The sequence below is a fragment of the Hylobates moloch genome, unplaced genomic scaffold (genome assembly GCF_009828535.3).
Source record: "Hylobates moloch isolate HMO894 unplaced genomic scaffold, HMol_V3 SCAFFOLD_13, whole genome shotgun sequence".
Lineage (NCBI taxonomy): Eukaryota > Metazoa > Chordata > Mammalia > Primates > Hylobatidae > Hylobates > Hylobates moloch.
The window spans coordinates 62,768,333-62,785,112 of NW_026652288.1; the positions used below are offsets into that span (position 1 = coordinate 62,768,333).

At 35.2% G+C, this 16,780-nt stretch overlaps 1 long non-coding RNA gene across 1 annotated transcript; it reads right to left on the bottom strand.

The window, feature by feature from the left end:
- Positions 1-152: 152 nt before the first annotated feature.
- LOC131381004 (uncharacterized) lies at positions 153-16,414 on the bottom strand. The gene is made up of 4 exons (XR_009209395.1): positions 16,373-16,414; positions 5,919-5,954; positions 4,689-4,742; positions 153-291 (listed from the first exon to the last, which is right to left on the bottom strand). It is a non-coding gene; the product is annotated as an uncharacterized LOC131381004 (long non-coding RNA).
- Between the last annotated feature and the right edge of the window lie 366 nt (positions 16,415-16,780).

A 16,780-nucleotide genomic window follows, 5' to 3' on the forward strand; every position in this document is an offset into this window, starting at 1 on the left:
AGCCTTCCAAACTGCTGGGAACACAGGCATGAGCCACTGCGCCTGGTCCCCTTTCACCTTTTGAAAGAGCACACTGCACTGGGTCTTCTGAGCAGTAGACTTATTCTAAGCTTTGGTTGTCCTTTAGTTATTACCTCATCTTCCGTGACCTGTCCCACATAGCTCCCAGCTCCTGATGACTCTGCACTCATGGTGTTTCTTGGGTGCTGCTGGCAAGACTGGGGCTCACTTTCACAATGACTTTTTATACCAGCATTACATTCCATCCATTTTGAGATAAGGGAGGTAGACCTAGGCAAATTGCAATTGGTTCAAAGTTATCTTCTGGATGTTTTATGCCTTTTAGGCAAAGAATATTTAATTTTGTTTTATTCTTTCATTGTTTGTTTAACATATGTGATATCCCAGGTGATATATTAGATATTGACAATATAAAGATGAAAAACCTTGTTCCAGCCCAGTGTGTTCCTGTTCCAGTTGAGGACACAGATACAGAATGACACATGCTATGACACATCAAAAGGGGATTTTACTCCAGGGTATGGACTGGGTCAGAGATGGCAGCTGGAGGAGGAGCCATTTCAAGATGGATTTTGAAGGCTGAGAAGGCATTTACAAGGCAAAAGAGGGTAAAGTTCTTCTAGAAAGATGAAATGGCATGTGTAAAGATGAAATGGCAGGAAAGAGTAAGGACTTCAGTGGAGTGGGAAAGGACAGTAGGCAACAGATTTAAAAGAGAGTTTTGGAGGTATATTTGGTAAAACTTGCTGTCATTTGAATGTAAGGGTTGCCAGAAAGATATTGCCAGAGATGACCTTGAGGTTTGAGATTCCAAGTTAATCAAGTCTGGACATATTTAGTTCTGAACACACTGAGCTCTTGTGGTGAGTATTTGAAACGTACCTGAAGGTATTGGCTGGACTGCTTAAATTCCTGTCAGTTTCAGGAATTATGAGTGGGACTAATGGAGATTGGACTGCTTTAGGTGGCTAGGGGACATACCCTGGTACTTGGCGTCATAGACAGAACATCTAAGCATACTCTGGGGGGTCAAGGAGCAACACAGAACACATTTACTGTACTTTAATTTTATGTTTTTAAAAACAATTTTATTTTGCTCTGGGAATGATCATATGAAGGAGAAATCTGAGAGACAGAAAAAAACATAGTATATGTATTCTCCCCTGTTAAGTATAATTTAAATTTGAAAAAATAGAGGGATTTACATTGAAGTTCTTTAGTAAGAAGGAAGAAAAATAGGAGTAATTAAAACAACTCATGGCAGAGATGATATGCACACCTGGATTTTTTCTACCTGTATATTTTTATAAAATGTCAATGGAGTTAAGAAAAAAAACACTGGGGTGATTTGGGGGTAAAAGTAATGGTGATTTCCCTGATTGTTGAAAATTAAAAAATAGTCACTTGCAGATGCGCAGAAGACACCCAAAAAGAGATAGTCCAATTAACTACAGAGACCTTTATGTATTCATACTCTTCACCAGAACTTTATTTGCTTGATATTATTTAAATGAAGTTTTCTCATTTGTTAAAGATTTTATGTCAAATTTAAAAGCAATTGTATATGTTTTAGAAAGGTGTAATGAAGGATTCTGTGTGCTAATAATGTTGTGGTACTTGATTACGAGTGTATTCACTCAGTTTACAAAATTTGCCAAGGTATATAAATAGGTTTCTGAGTGTTTTGGTATGTACTTTATGTCAATAAATCGTTTAATTAAAAAAGTTACCCATTTCAAACATATCTAATGTGCTTATTTTTTATACTTTTTAAAATAACAGATTACGCAATGGAATAATTTGATTAGAAATACTATATAATATTATTCATTTTTATCTGTTGTATTTGCATGTTTTTAGGTAGTCACATAAAAATTGCATTACATTGAGAAAACTTGCTTAAAAATACAGAATGTGCTCTTTGTGTGTGAAATGATTTAAGATTTTCCAAACAGTGTTCAGAGATTCCATTTATGCACTCAAATTGCAAACTAAAACTTAGAAAAATGCTTCCCTGAGGTGAAGTTAACTTGCCCGGGACAGAAGACGTTTTTTAGGATGCCAGTTTGCCCACTGTATGGCCCAAGTGTTTATTCAGCTGAGGCTTGGATGAAAGCCACCACATCAATGTCACAGTCTCTCAGCACATGTGAGGAAAATACATGTGCTACATAGCAAATTAAGTGTCATGCTCTCAGAAGGGCGGAATGGGATTGATTTGCCACTTTTAGCAATGCACTTTTACTGTCAGCTGTGGCTTTCAGAAAAGCATTAGAGATTCTCGTCACAGATGTTTCTTTCATAAAACTGTTGTAGGAGAATGGCATTCTGCAAAAATGGTTTACTACTCTTCTTTCTTCTCTTGGGGAAACAAAGTACGCTCACGATCATAGCCAAATGGACGCAAGGAATGCTCTCCCTTTATGCCACAACAGCATTAAGGATCATGACATTCACAAAGTTCATTTTAGAACTTTGTTGCAAATGTAGTATATTGAGGTATTTATTCAACATATGTGCCATTGACAAGGTTTTATAAGACCTGTTATAGGAGAGAGTAGAACCAGCCTATATTTAAAACTGAAATTTAAAAATATGCATATGAATTTAATGGTTCACAATTGTAATTAATCATTTTAGCATATTATATTCCATGCAAATGAACAAATAATGAGAGGTTAAAAATTCTTTCTAGATCAGCCATTTTTGTTTATGAGATATTGAAGTTTATGAACAACAATGATATTTCTTTGAAAGAATGCTTGATAGAATTATATTATTGTAGTTTTAACATTAAGGGACAAGAATTGCTTATCCACTGAGAATTTTTTTATTTATCACTTCTATTTGGCAAATAAAATCACTTCTATTCACAGATTCACTGAGAATTTGTGAATAAATGTAAGCATTCTGTACCTACGTATTTTCCTGATGAACAAACATACAGTTACTATAGCAACTGCAACATCACATGGGCTCTAAGAGTTAGAAAGTATATTTTACAAAATGCATGTTTTCCAAGTGTCATATTAATTTTTCTACTTTATACTATGTAGGTGTCAGAATACTTTTTTCTGATGCTACGCAGATATCCAATGTTTATTCATTAAAGGTTACTTTTACCCACTGAATGTTCAAATTTGCCTACAGAAGTTTTTCTGTTTTCTGAATACAAGTGCCTACATAAGGGTACATAAAACGTCATCTGCCAACTTAGATTGAAAGTTAAAATATGGCAATTGCCTATTTTTAAAATGAGTTGGCTATTTAAAAAATGTATATGAAAACATATTGGGCCGTGTTGTTTTGAAGAGAAAAAAACCCACAAAACTATGTTAGGGCAGCTCATGCCTGCTGATTGAAACACTTTAGCCCTCTTCCGCTAGGCTGCAAAAAAAGTCTTACATGTTTATTTTCAAAGACTTCCATCCTCTTTGCTTTAATTTTTTTTTAATTAATTGAGTGTAAATGAATGAAAAACAGATGGTGAAATTTTATTTTTGATGCAGATGATTTAAAAAGTTACATCTTTCTATATTGGTTTAAAAATACACACACACAAACACCTAGTAATTTGCTCATTCTAAGGTCTCGCCTAAATCCTGTATGAGGCAAAAGCATGTCATGGAGTTTTCTGTGTAACTATATAATAGTATGTTTCACAGTATCAGTTCTTAAGCATTTTGGAGTCTGCTTCTGCAGGGGTAGAAGGGTTAAGAGTATTTTCCCCCAAATCATTTTCTGCAAACTGCTACTTTTGTGAAATAGGTTGAGCTCTATGGAAGTTTTTGCTAGATAACAGGCTCACTGCACTAGTGTGGAAGTAGCTTCAAAACCCTTTTTCTTTTCATGTCTTTACTTTGTGAATTCTAGATTCACATGGTTTAAGATCGTGGTTTTAAAACTGAAGGTCACTGAGGAGAGGTTGGGAGAAGTGTTTGGTTTGGCTCTTCTCTCTTCCAACCTTTAAAAAATACAGTAATATTTACTCAATGGAGATTCAAACTGGACTTGTTGGAGACACAGAAGGCTTCTTGGGGGAAGGCAATGCCTGCAACTTGAAATGAGGGATTTTTTTTTTTTTTTTTTTTTAACGGAGTCTCGCTCTATTGCCAGGCTGGAGTGCAGTGCAATGGCGCGATCTTGGCTCACTGCAACCTCCACCTCCCGGGTTCAAGTGATTTTCCTGCCTCAGCCTCCCGAGTAGCTGGGACTTCAGGCACGTGCCACCACACCCAGCTAATTTTTGTATTTTTAGTAGACATGGGGTTTCATCAGGTTGGCCAGGATGGTCTCCAACTCTTGACCTCGTGATCTGCCTGCCTCAGCCTCTCAAAGTGCTGGGGTTACAGGCATGAGCCACCACACCTGGCCATGCGGGCTATTTTTTAATGGAAAGTGTCTCAAGAAATTGGAAAAAATTCAAAAAATTCAAAAATAAAAAAGCTTGGGTGGCTATAAAATATTTGTTGAATTTCATTTGTGTGCTTGTTGACACATAACCCTAAACTGTAAGATTTTAGTTTACGAGATTGTTCCCAGTTCTGCACCAACAGTGATTCACAACAGATAACTTGCTTTCCGGAGTAGCAACACCCATATCATAACTACCTTCTTCCCTAGTACCAAAAAGGGACTTGTTTTATTTGGTAGTATCGGTACCTGACCTCTTTGCTTAGAGATTGCTTGATTGTTGTAAGAATCTACTTGCTTCTACCTACCTTAAAGAAAAAACAAATTAACACAATATATTCATGTCTAAATCCTCTTCCTTTATTTTTTGTTAAATAGTTTTGGCTATTTGTAATAAAACTTGGGTATGATTTCCACGTGAAATAGTGATAAAATAGTAAGAAATTTGCACAAGCTCACTCTTCCCTAACACATCATCCCATCAGGTTGATCAAAATTGGGTTGAATTGATCAGGCAGCTTTGAGTATCTGTGATAGATCTTATGTACAATTTCCATTTCAAAAAGCGATAAAATAACAAGAACTTCACACAGCCTTTTCTCCCTCACCATGTGGCATACATAACGTTGATAAAAATTTTACTGAATTAGCCAGACAAGCTGGTTTGGGGCTTCTCAGGTTTTAAAAGGCTAATCTTAATTTTCTCAAAGACTTGGTCACAATTATTTTTTCTTGCTCTCTCTTCTCCCTCTCTCTGAGAGAAAAACTGTGTGTGTGTATATGTCTGTGTCTGTGTCTGTGCATGTATGTTAACAGCAAAGCTAATGAATGGTGTCAAGGTGTGTGCTGGCTGCAAAGGTACCAAACAAAAGGGGGAAATGACCCTGATCGGATGCTGAGCTTACTACTTCACTGCTGGAAGTTACTAAGACCAAGAATGGATGGTGGTGCCATAGCAGCCATATGGTAATCACGTGAAAGACTAAGTGTATGGATCTTCAAGACTAGGGCTGGTCTTGATAGTTTTGTTTTTTTTCTCTAAATGCTTTGCCTGGAGGTTAAGACAATGACTCCAACATAATGGTGGTGCCATGTTATGGTGCATATCTTTGTAATTTAGTTCTTCCTCAAACAGAAGGAGAAAACGCAGAAATGGACTGATAAAAAGGCCATGCTTGCTCTTTTTGATATAAAAATCATTAATTAAATAACTACTTAATAATGAGTGGTTGATTGTAAGAAAATACGAGATGGAGAAATAAGAAACCCAGACACCATTAACTTTTTTTTCTTTTGAATCCCACCCGGGATGGCAAATATACTCAAAGCTAGAGCCAGCTCATGTCACTACTCTTTATGGTGGTTCTCCAGGATTTTCTCTGTGATAGGCGAAAGGACTTGTTAACTCTCAATGATCTCATTAAAAACCTGCCTCATCTTTTGTTTTGCCCTGTACTTACTGTGATGAGGCAGTCATTACTTACCTTTCTTGGTTTGAGGCCAACACTGCTACTCTTAAACTACAAACAAAAAAGAAGACTGTGTTCATGCCACCAGCATCTCTACAGTCAGGACTTTTTCCTTTATTAAAAATTATATCTGCTCCTCTCTACCTTTATTAACTCAACAACTTAAGTCAATTAATATGCAATGAGGATTGGACCTAGACTGACTACCAGGAAGTTTTCATCCCCCTCTCCCAAATTTCAGTGATACCTTTCGTACTATTTCTCCTTCCCCTCTTCACATCCTTCTTCCAACACTTATGTCCTGGATTCTCAAGAGCCCAGTTTTGAAAAAGAAGTTTTGTATATTTAGAAGAGTTGGTTAACTGTTTTAAGAAGTGACTTTCCAGCATATACTTACCTTTTTAAAATGTATACAGATTTTTTCCGTTAACCTGAGCCCACATTAATCACTACTGTACATTTCTGAATTCAATTCATATTGAAAATTTTCCCTTAGAAACAGAGAATTCGAAAATTTTCAAGTGACAAGACGGAAAATTTGCTTTAAAATTCTTTCAAGCTTTTTATGAATTATTTTAAATATTTTCTCACCAATTCTATTTTAAGGTGTTGAGGACATAAACGGTCTTAGTCTGCCAACAGTAGGCTGAAACTTAGTTTGCAAATTAAAAGACTTCTTCCAAATTAAATATTTTAAGTTTGTTTATAATATATGACACAATGAATATATGCTTTTTGTAAAATTGTCAAACAATACACAAATATTAAAGTAAAAATAAGTCATGTTTTACCATCTGTCTCAATCCTAATCTCCTCCCCACAGAAAAGCAATGTGATAACAGATTGGTAAGTGTCCTACAGGCCTTTTCTGTGCATATGTACACAAACACATAGTTCTGTAAAAGATGCATATTTGTCTATGTCTTGGAGATCTTCCCATGTCAGTACATAGATTGATCTCATTCTTTTTAACATGCATACAACATAATAATGTAACTATTTTTAATGTTAAACACTTGTTTTAAAAAAACTATACATTTAAAAATAATATAAAAATGTCATATTTTTGTCCATATATGAAGATTTTTTGTAGGAAACATTCTTAGGAGTTGAAATGCAAGTGCAGTTTTAAAAAATAGCAAGTAATATAGTTTTATAATGATTCTTATATTTATAGTGGGCTCAGAGGCTCTTATTAGAATTTTAATATGCTATATTCAGCCATTGGATTTTAAGAGAGATATAAGGGCATTTAAGAAAGTGGTTTAGGGAAGATGACATCAGTATTAAATAAATACAGAATACGATTTCTTGGGATAAATTGGGAGTAAGGGCAGTGTAGCCACAGAAGAGAAGGCTGTTCAGGGTGCTGCTCAGTTGTTTTTCACTTTTGCAGAGATTCTGTTGTAGCTTTACATTCTAGCAACTGAATTCAGCCGAAACACATATTGTGAAGACCTCATAGTTATACATTTTCTTATACACTAGGATTAAGTATAAATGGAAGTTATACAATCTCTGATCCTGGAAGACTGAAAATTGAGTACACATCTGCATTTCCTACATTTTTTGTTGAAAATCCTTCAAAATTAGTGCTAGGAAGAGAACCTTCAGGTTTTTTTCCATTTATATTACCATTGCCTAATTGGTTAAATAATTGTGCTAATCTTGAACATAAATCTCATTCCTATAGGAATTTACAAATAAAAATATGACTTGTTATTCTCTTCCAAAACCAGGGATAGTAATCCTCTGAACTCCTTTGACTCTGGTTTGTCCCACACACACGACATTTATCACAAATCGCCTTGTCTGGAATGTATTTGGTCACTGTTTCATTTTCCATAAGACATTTTAGGTTTCTTTGTGGCAGGGAGAATGTTTTGTTTATTTTTGTGTCTCGTCCAACATTCAGCACAGTTTCTTATGCATAAACAATGTTCAATAAATATTCCAAAGAATAATGAGTATATAAAAGGCATGTTTACTACTAGGCACAAAGTCGTTCAGAAAACCTCACACTGCTATGAGAAATGTAATTTAAGGAATGGCCTGAATGACAAGGAATCTGAACAGGAAAGGCAATATCTTCCTATGAAAATAATTTTTAGTGTGAGAAGAGAAATTGATATAAAATCACAAAGAACATTGAAAACAATCTCCTGAAATACTATTGATTCTATATACGTAATATATATTTGTTATAGAATGCTATGGTCAAAATTCTATAGTTCTATTAGCCTATACTTTGTAGTGTGAATTTTTGATATTTACCAAATTATTTTTCTATTTTTAGAGACAGAGTCTTGCTCTGTTGCCTGGGCTGGAGTGCAGTGGCATGATCATAGCTCACTGCAACCTCCAACTCCTGGCCTCAAGCAATCTTTCTGCCTCAGCCTCCCAAAGTTCTGGAATTACATGCATCAGCCACCATGCCTGGCTGCCAAAATATTTTCAATAAGTGACAATGTAGGAAAAATTTTTGAGTCACTATTCTCTAAAGAAGGAACATAGCGTACTTTGAAGCTGAATGAAAGCATCAGCACAGGGGGATGATATAACATAGAGACCGCCCCTTACATTATCTAACAGGTGCCACCAAAAGTAAAATAGTAGCATCAGTGTTAGCAGAATACAGTAGGAATGTAGAGACAGGAATAGCATTCAATGAACATTTATTGTAACACATTGTTTCTCCTCTTATGGTATGTTACTACTATCAATTATTGGGCTAATTCAAGACAGCTGTGCTTTGAAAGGGTTTTGAAGATATCGCAGCATTTTGTAGGATACGATTCGAAAGTCTTTTTTTTTTTTTTTTTTTTTTTTGAGATGGAGTCTCGCTCTGTCGCCCAGGCCGGAGTGCAGTAGCGCAATCTCGGCTCACTGCAAGCTCCGCCTCCCGGGTTCCCGCCATTCTCCTGCCTCAGCCTCTCCGAGTAGCTGGGACTACAGGCGCCCGCCATCACGCCTGGCTAATTTTTTTGTATTTTTAGTAGAGACGGGGTTTTACCGTGGTCTCGATCTCCTGACCTCGTGATCCACCCGCCTCGGCCTCCCAAAGTGCTGGGATTACAAGCATGAGCCACCGTGCCCGGCCACTATTCGAAAGTCTTAAAGGTAAAGTGTTCTCTTCTACTTGCCTCCAAAGTGAGGTAAATATTATTTTGACAGACCTCAAGGAAATAATTGATTAAATAAATCTTGTGATGTTTAAAAAATATAATAATGTGATTTAAAAACATTCCAGATAAGGACTACTACTCTTTCAATAGCAGATACAGTCTGATTGTAATTTGCTTGTTCGGTGTGAATTAGTCTAGGTCAACATTTGCTGTTATTCCTCATGTTCTTTGGTAAATTAAACAGGGATAATTTTCAATAGTAAAAATTTATATACCAGGATGCCTGTCAGAGAGGGGGTCAAAGGCAGGAGTGTTGACTGTCAGACAAATCTGTGTAGTCAGTTACTGGGAAAATGTTAAGGGGAATTATGCCTGTAGTGTACCATCTTGGTGCATCTACAAACTTCTCTAGAAATGGATGATGCAGAAAAGGTGGGATTTCGAGGAACCTCACTGGTCTTTTTACTCTGTGACTTTTATAAAATTATGGTCCCAGAAGAGACTGGGGACTGAGATTAGCCAGATTAGTTTTCAAATCTGATTGGTGAATTGTTACAAATTTGTTGGAAATTCTTGATACAAATGACAAAATGAATTGATTAGCTATTAGGCATTAAATTCTGAGAGGAGCGTTCTGTTTTTTATTTCCTCATATATCCACATTGTTAATATTTTTGCTTTTGGTATACCCATGTGAAGATAGAGTAGATCATCAAAATACAGAAACAGTTATTCTTAAACCACAGCTGTAGTAAAGTAAGTCCTACTGAAAGCAACCATTTGTCATTATCTAGGGGCAGGACCATTTTTGAAAATCTGAATGAGTATCCATAATAAAATATTTAATTAAACAAATTTCTTAGAGAGAGAAACCAGATATTATGATTTAAAATGGATAAGAGTAAAGTTATTCTCTGACTAGTGTAGACTTTCTTTTGGTTATTCTAGAAAAATGCAATAAAATTACATTTGATGTACAAATAGTTTTGAGAAGATTTAAAATCAGAAATGAAGAATATAAATGACATTAAACTCAGTTTTTTACTAATCTGGTTTTCAATCCAGAGATAGCAGAGGTGTAAGCCATTCCATGTTAGGTGAAAGTGTTTTCCAGCATGTTATTTTTCTATTTAATATAAGCTATCCAACACATATTTTTGGATATGGGAGAAGTGGAGTACATAGATAATAATTTTATTCTTTGTAATCTTTGTTTCTTTTCAAAGGAAAGGTCCACATTGCATTCAACAAAAGCTTTCTGCTTAGCCAAAATTTGGTCAGATTTTGGTGGACAAGATTTTCCTGGAGTATGAATATTAGCACTCAAATTATAGTAATTTATTAGAATTTGATTCTGTGAGACACATATGACTGTTTCTCAATGCTACACTTATTTCCATCACCTTGTTATTTGCCAATTATGAATCATTTAAGTTTACAAAGCATAAATAGAATTCTGCCTAGAAATAGTTAGATGGCTACATCAAATGGTTCTGTATTTTTAGAACCATTATGACATCACTTTGGAAGACAATTTTCTTGCCTTACTCTGGGTAACTGGACTAATGCTCACTGAAAGAACAAACCACGATATTTACATAATATAACAATATATTCATTATGCAAAGGGAACTAGTAGAAATGTCAATGATAAAATTATCTTCTGCTATTTTTCAGTGACATTCAAAATAATGAACTTTGGCTTTTTCTTACAGTACAAACTTTCCACTCTGCATTAGGAGAATTTCAAATTGTTTAATTCTTTCCCTCCAAATATATAGGTAAATAAATATATCATATCTATTTAAGCTGTCAATGAAATTTGCAGTAATCTCACTTTTTAAGTGAGACCAGGTTTTGGTTGTTTTCTTGTTTTATCCATTCACATTTGACTTGTTCCCATTTTTCCCTATTGTGAATAATGTTACTTTTAATATTAGATTGTGATGATGGTTGTAGAACTCTGTACATTGACTAAGTATCATTGGATTGTACACTTAAAATGGATAAATTTAATGGTATGTAAATAAAAGATCAATGAAACTTTTCAAAAAATGTCTGGTTTTAAGTATAGCTAAATTATACAGCTCTAGCTGAGAACTTAATGAGATGTTAAGAAGACTCTCTTGTCCCCAGAACAGTGTATCTTGCTCATTTACTTTTATCAGTATCTGACATTTCACCACCAGAGACTTATTATTTGGGTTATGAACTTGACCATACTTAAAATGCCACTGGGAGGAATAACATATGAAGGCTGATTGCTTTGCTGTGGGAGGCACAAATTAATGATTTGTCAATGAATTAAAAATATATAGTTGGATGTAGTTCAGGAAATACCTTTGCAGGGTGTTGATTGGAATCAAACATAAACAAGATGGAATAAAGTGCTGCTCGGGGAATTTCTCGGAATGAGAAGATGTAGATTGCCTATCACTGAGGAGGTCTTGAGAAAGCAGAAAGACACAGGAAGCCCTGGGAAGGGTGCATTAAGCTTATGGAGAAAAGATTCAAGAATGATGGTGATAGCTTAATATATAAGTATTTACCAAAGTGCTTATACACAGGTATTACAGTGCTTACATATATAGGTGCTTATTAAAAATATAAAAGGCTCACAATGAAGCACTTGGTGTTGTCGACCTAGTGGTGGATGGTCAGCACCAAAGAGATGCAAACTGCTTAGAGTAGCATTGTGGTGAAAGCTAGCTCCTGGGTAATCTTAGAAAAAGAGGGTACAGAATGTCTCAATGCAAAGAACATCTTGGTTCATTTTAAAGTTTCATGCTGCATGCCTGAATTCCTAAGGCTTTCCTTTGATTGGGGATGGGATTAATACTCCAAAAAAGTAATTATTGTAACTGTGTAATGAATTATGTTCCAAATAATAGTGTTTCTGATCCTATCTGGCAGTGCTTATTGTTTTTTTTTGTTTTGTTTTGTTTTTGTTTTGCCAAAATTTCGACGTAGGCTAGTTTTTTACTGATGAAGTTACCTTCTCGTGGCTACCTGTTTTGTAATAGACTATTTGCTTGCAGCAGAAAGACAGTGATCTCTAAATACTGAGCTGCAAGCCTGAAGGCACTAGGCAACTGTTTCTCATCTTTTATATTCAATATCTCTGGATTTTGGTGAATAATTCTAAAATATGCATGAGAGATTGTGGTGGGTTTTTAAAAAATCACTTTTATACAAGTTTCCTCATTATTATTTCATTGGAGCTAAATGAGGATAGGGCCAGTCAATGAGTTATTCATCTAATGCAAGGAAGTAATTTCACTTGACTCCCTGGATTCCTGCAGAGTTCCAGAGATTTTTACCAAAATATTTTTGCAGATTTCTATTTTTTTAAGTTAAAAATATGGAAGACCTAAATGAAATGGATAGGTCCCTTTCAAGAGTCAAAAATAAAATTCAATTTTATCACTCAGCATGCAACATTTTCCTCTGTGTTTCAAATTATATTGTGAAAGTAGATCTCCATGTCTTTTTAATACAGAAAATTAGTGTTGTACATTGAAAAAGATCATACAGTAGAAGAGTTCAACCTTCTGTTATTATGCTTTAATATTAAAAAAATCAGAGTTCTATTAGTAATACATTTTTCATTTATTTTATAAAGAAAACAACATTTAAGCTAATTTTTCTCATTGACTATGCAGGAAGAATATATGCACATAGAAGAAATTATATAACAGCCTTTTTGGTCTCATGAACCTAAATAATTTTTTGCAAAGAAGGCTTTCCAGACAACTCTTAAAGGCTAAGTGTGGCTTACGAAAATATTTATAGATAGGAACCCTGTTGGAAACAGTGGCATGCCAGGAAGAAGCCTCATAAAGATACCAATTTTCTTTAAAGAAAATTTCCAGTAAAACACAAATCATTGTATTTTATATATAACAAATTAAAATGTTTTTATCTTTTTGCATTTGATGGTAGATAATATTCAATAAATATATTTATGCCAGTTTGTTGGTGCTAGAACATTTAATCAGTTGCTATGTCCATATGTATGTAGAAGGTGCTTTCAAGTCCACATTACCAAAATCTACCAATAGAAAGACTAATAGACAAGTATGATACCTGTAATTATAATTTTTAAAATGAAACTGACTTTCAATAATTTTTAAAGGCCAAAGCAGTTCAGGTGTCCGTTCAGGAAAATGAAAGGCTAAAGTAGCAGGGTTTTTATATAAATAATTTTACTAATAGCTAACATTATTGAACCTTTGTTATATGGTAGGCACTGTGGTAAATATTTTGTATTTATTTTCACAGGAAATCCTAATATCGACTTTGAGATAGATAAAACTTTGAGAGGAGCACCTCATTTTTTTAGAGATGGGGCAATAAACAAAGAATATTCTCCAAAACACACAGTGTGGCAGACACTGAGATTTGTTTTGCCTACCCAATATTTATTTCTGCCACCAGAACCCCTAGTGCAGTGATGTACACAGCTGCATGTGATGGATCATTATTGGTCTAAACTATGGTCACAAAACTTTCTATAATAGATAAGATAGTAAATATTTTAGGTTTTGTGGGCCAGGAGGTCTATCATGCAGTTACTCAATTTTGCTGATTTAGCATGAAAAAAACTCATAGATAAAAAATTTTTTACAAAGATATGTGTGGCTGTGTTCAAATAAAACTTTATTTACAAAAAAACAGAGAACAGGCAGCATTTTGCCCATGGGATGTAATTTGCTAACTCCTGGTCTAAAGCAGTCATGGCCATCCTGTTTCTCGATTTTTCAGCCTCTTATGGCGTGATTTTGAGATACTGCTCAGATGAATGCAACTTAACTAGACATCTGCTGGGAGGGTGTTTGGACCTATGACATTGTCTGTCTCCGTTTTCTCATTTTCTGCTTTAAATGCTTTGCTGGAGAAAAAGCTGTCATTTTGTGACCATGAAGCAACAAAGTGGTGTGGTAAGAACAGAATGGAAGATGGAAGAACAAAAAAACAGGGAACTCAATTTACCCCATGTCTGCAGAGTTGAGCAGCTGGGCCATTACCTGCAACTGCCTATTTCTGGACCTATTATTTTAAGAGAAAAATAAGCTATGTTGCCTAAAGCATTTTGTATTTTTTGTTTGTTTGTTTTTTGAGATGGAGTCTCGCTCTGTTGCTCAGGCTGGAGTGCAGTGGTGTGATCTTGGCTCACTGCAACTTCTGCCTTCTAGGTTTAAGTGATTCTCCTGCCTCAGCCTCCCAAATGACTGAGATTACAGGCACATACCACCATGCCCGGCTAATTTTTTTGTATTTTTAGTAGAGATGGTGTTTCACCATGTTGGCCAGGCTGGTCTTGAACTCCTGACCTCAAGTGATCCACCCGCTTCAGCCTCTCAGAGTGCTGGGGACTACAAGCATAAGCCACTGTGCCTGGCCAACACTTCAGTTTTATTGTTGTAATTTTCCAAATAAGATAATTCTGATATATTTCTCTAGAAATTTAAATATAAATGCATAATATTAAAGGGCTAAATTATTTACTGTAATTTTGAATAATGCCATTTTTGTATTAAAAAATATAATGATCTACATTCAGAGCACATTTGAACCTACAATGTCTAATTTTAGAAATAGTGAATTTATCCTTTAGTATGAATTACTTTTTTATAGACCTCAACATTTTCTGGGAAGTCATTTAAGTCTCCTTTCTCATTTTTCCCTTACTAGTGATTCTCAAACTTCAGAAAGTATGAAAAATATTAAAAGCTTGTTGTACCTTCAAATCCCTAAATCCCATTGCAAAATTTTCTGATAGGGTTGTAAATAAGTTTACATTTCAACTAATTACTCCAGGTGAATATAAAATGGATCGCCTTGAAAAAAACACTGCTCCAGAGTCTAGACTAATTTGACTGGGTAACCAGGGAAAGAGTGGCGGTAACTTTTATGAATTGATGTGTAACAGAAATCATTTCTGTAAGACTGTTCTCTTATTTCCTGCCAACAACCAATTATTTATCTTACAGTACTAGCTAATAAATGAAATTTCTGTTTTGTTGACTGGTAATTTGATTCAGTGGAATGTGTGATTCTGTTTCGTTTTTGACTGAATAGTATTGAGTGACACCCAGTAGATTAGTCAAAGGACAGCCATGGATAGGTGCAAGCATATGGGTATGTGTTCCTGGCTTTGGTCAGGAAGGCTGTATGGGTGGTACCCAGTACTTTGAAAATATAGGTGCACAATAAGTATTTGTTGAACAGGTTGTAACTTTTGGTGATAAAATTGCCTGAAATACAGATTTTACCAACATTTGCTTCTAAATTTCTTATGGTTGTAAGAAGAAAAACATTTAGCATGAAAAGCACTCTATGAGATCCAGGCATACACTGAGGTGCTTATGAGACACAGGAGCCTTCAAAATTTGACTGAAGCCAGAAGTTCTGGGTTCAAATTTTGGCTCTACCACTGAGTGGCCTTGAATAAGTTAATTAACTTCTCTGTATCCCCATTTTTTTAACCTGTAAAATGAGAATGCTTCTCATTTTCTTCATAGGGCTGTTGTGAGGATTAAATGAATTAATATGTTTGAAACAGTTAAAATAATGTATAATATACTCTTATTACATGGCAACTACCACATTTACCAAAAGTTTGAATTTGATTGCCTTAGATGGAAAACGTATTGTCTAGTTTGCTTAGTCTCTACCACTCTTTGTTAGTTGCCTCTGTACCTTTCATACATTTATATTAACTGTCTTGCCACTGATGACTAACATTTGGGAAATTTGCTCATAACTTATTATTATGCTGTAATTAATTTTCAAAATATAATGGAAAAAGTTGATTGACCTGCACACAGAAAGGAAGTTAATGGTGGTAAGGAATAAGATAAAATATCCAAGATTCAGAGTACAAGCAGCCCATGGATTATTAATTAGCTAAGTCCCACCTAAATTGCAACAGAGGAAGTATAAGGCCAAAATGTTAACCATGGTTCCAGTTTCTAGAGTCTTATATATTTCCAGTATAACTTTTCAGCTTCTCTCTCTAGCACACAGCAATTAGTTCAGTCAAACTGGGCACTTTGCTGTTTCTGGCATTGGTATCTTTTCTCATAAATATTCTTCCTACAATGGTCCTTGCTGTCCTCCTCAATGACTCTGTCAGAAGAACTCTTCCTCTTCTACTAAAATCTACAGCCTGAACCTGTAGATGTAAGTGTTCCTTACTGCTTCCTGCTATAAAATCACACAGTACACTGAAAAGAACGTGGGCTTTCAAGACTGAAAGAACAAAGTTAGTATTATCTCATGTTTGTTGGATGACCTATGAAACTTAATTACCTCATGTATAATGGAGAAAATACTACCCACCTCTCAGAGTTGTAGCAAGCTTTGGAGACAATCTGTAGTACTAGAAAGAGGCTCTCTTCCTAGAGACCCTGGTTTTGCTGCAATTCTACAGTCACAGCTCAGGTTGATCAAGGCACTACAAAGGCATGAATCTGCAAAATGAGACACAGGAGCCTTCAAAATTTGACTTATTTCAGTACTTGCTTTAGTCTTACACTACAGTGTTGGTTTGAGGTAGGACACTTATAGATTACATGGGAATCTATAGTTCTCATAAAAAATGAAATTCAGTGAGTTACATTAAATGTATTTTTTAAATGTCCTTCAGAATGACTCCTCTGTGGTCTCCTTCCAAGCAGATGTCTTGGCAGGGCAAGGAGTGTGGCCTGAGCTACAAATGACTTTTAATACATTCCTTTCTATTTCGTC